We start from the raw sequence: 2,130 nt of genomic DNA, 5'->3' as shown, positions 1-2,130 counted from the left end.
AGAGAGAGAGAGAGAGAGAAAGAGAGAGAGAGAGACAGAGAGAGACAACAAGATGATAAATACATTTGAGTATCTGTAAACTAAGGATTCTTCATAACAACCTATGCATGTGTGCAGCTTTAAGCAAGTAAGCAGACATCTGTGTTATAATTATTTTATTGTGTTTATTTATTCCTTATACTTAATAAAATATATTAAAGATACTTATTATTATATTATTTTTGCTGTTTATTCTTATGCTGTGTGCTGTTTTGTCTTCACGGTGAAGCTACAGATACAAGCATGCCCCTGTCTAGGTTTTTAATGTTACAGAACAATGATGTGAAGCAGTCATTTTTCTTCGATTGGTAACAATTCTGCTTCAAATTTGGGTTGCTCAGATGAAGTCATACCGAACTTTGAGAAAGATTATTCAATTCAGACAGTTCATGCTCACCATGACTTCAAACCACCAGGTGGATCTAAAAATAGAAACAGACATCTGTAACATTTGCTGTAGTTTATGATCAATTTAAGGATAAAAATATCAACTTCATCCACAAGACTAATTTTATAGTTACCTGACTGATACTTTGTAGAGTAATGCATATAAAAATATAATAATTATCTCCTTTACACTGTTTGTGTTCTAGCTAAATCATCTGCATGAGTATTTAATTTGTGAAATTTAATTAGACTTGATCAGGTTAATAGATCTAGAGTTTAATATGCAAATATATTTAAAAATCGGTGATCTATATACTATTGACTAAGCTTTGTTTTTATGATGAGAACTAAACCACTGTCATATGGCCGTTTTTGCACTAATCAAGCTTTCAAATAGTCAGAATGTCATAATAAACTGCATGTATTTATAAAACCAATTACAAGATATAAAGAGAATGCATTGATACATAATTTGTGTAATTAATTCAATACAAATTAATAAATACAACAAGATGGGTCAGATATGGACAATCCCAAGAGTGTGTATTTTAACCTAGTATGCATTTAATTACATGAATACTGGATTAATATTGCCAGATTAATTAAAAATACATTACACAACAACTGTGTTTACATGATACAGTGTTTATTGCTATTACTATGCTATTTTGGATGAATACAGTTTTAAATACAGCATGTTTTATACAGTTTTTATCGATTACCTACATTTAAACTCATTTAACGAACATTTTTTGGGGGGAAAAAAAACATTTAATATTTAAAAGTAACATTCAGTGTAATCCCTGTTATCCCTTTTCCATTGAAATAGTGCTGGTTCTTGAGCTGGTATGTTGTATGTTGAGCTGGTGTTCAGCAGAGAAACTATGAACTTCAGACCACTGCCCCGTGTTTCTGAGAGCAGAGGATTTCTGAGAACAAAGTAAAGACATTATAGATTAAATAAAACCTATACAAACATGAATGCACCAGTTTGGCATCGCTGAGATGAGGTAAATGCAACGTTACTTGACATATTGTTTAAAAGCTGTTTTATTGACGTCTTTCTGCGGTTGAAAACACTGACTGAGGGATAACATGAGACATAACATTAGCTTTATTTAACTGATTTAAAATGATGAATAGTGTTTTTTTTTTTTACAAACAGTAATAGAAAAGGACCCTCTCCAACGTATTACAAGAAAGTTGTAAACAGAATTCTCTAGAATCTCATTGTTGTCACAGAATGTCACAGAAGACATTATCAACTACGACACTGATATTATACTTCGGATCAGTTTCTTGCACAAGCACATAAGTGAGGTTTCCTTTAAAAGGGTAATATATTGCATCAAATGTAATGTAATGTAGGTCGCGAAAGCCATTGCAGATACCTGAAACAACATTTACAAGTCATTTTCAGTGCAACAATACATTGTGAGACAGTAACTGATTAATTAAATAGAACATCAGATATCCATCTTAACTCACATTGGCACTCATATTTAAAACAGCATCCAGACTCGTCAGCAACTTTCAGTGGTGGAAATTTGTTCTTACACACAGGATACTGGACAGGATCACAGTGTACTGCTTTATTCTCCACTGTACCATTTATGCATGTGTCTATAGAGCAATTTCCCACATTAATAGATTCACCATTCTAAAAATAAAAAATTAAAGTTAAGTTATATATATATATATATA

General features: G+C 31.6%; 1 protein-coding gene across 1 annotated transcript in view; it reads right to left on the bottom strand.

Moving 5' to 3' along the window:
- LOC107575374 (mucin-5AC-like) overlaps positions 1-2,130 on the bottom strand; it is a gene marked incomplete at its 3' end in the record, with an annotated part of 46,748 nt that overhangs the window by 14,724 nt on the left and 29,894 nt on the right. The window lies entirely within an intron of this gene.

This window comes from Sinocyclocheilus grahami, unplaced genomic scaffold (assembly GCF_001515645.1).
Source record: "Sinocyclocheilus grahami isolate Dianchi unplaced genomic scaffold, SAMN03320097.WGS_v1.1 scaffold2599.1, whole genome shotgun sequence".
NCBI classification, from domain to species: Eukaryota; Metazoa; Chordata; class Actinopteri; order Cypriniformes; family Cyprinidae; genus Sinocyclocheilus; species Sinocyclocheilus grahami.
Note: the sequence above shows the minus strand (reverse complement) of the source record. Positions and strands in the feature narration are given on the sequence as shown.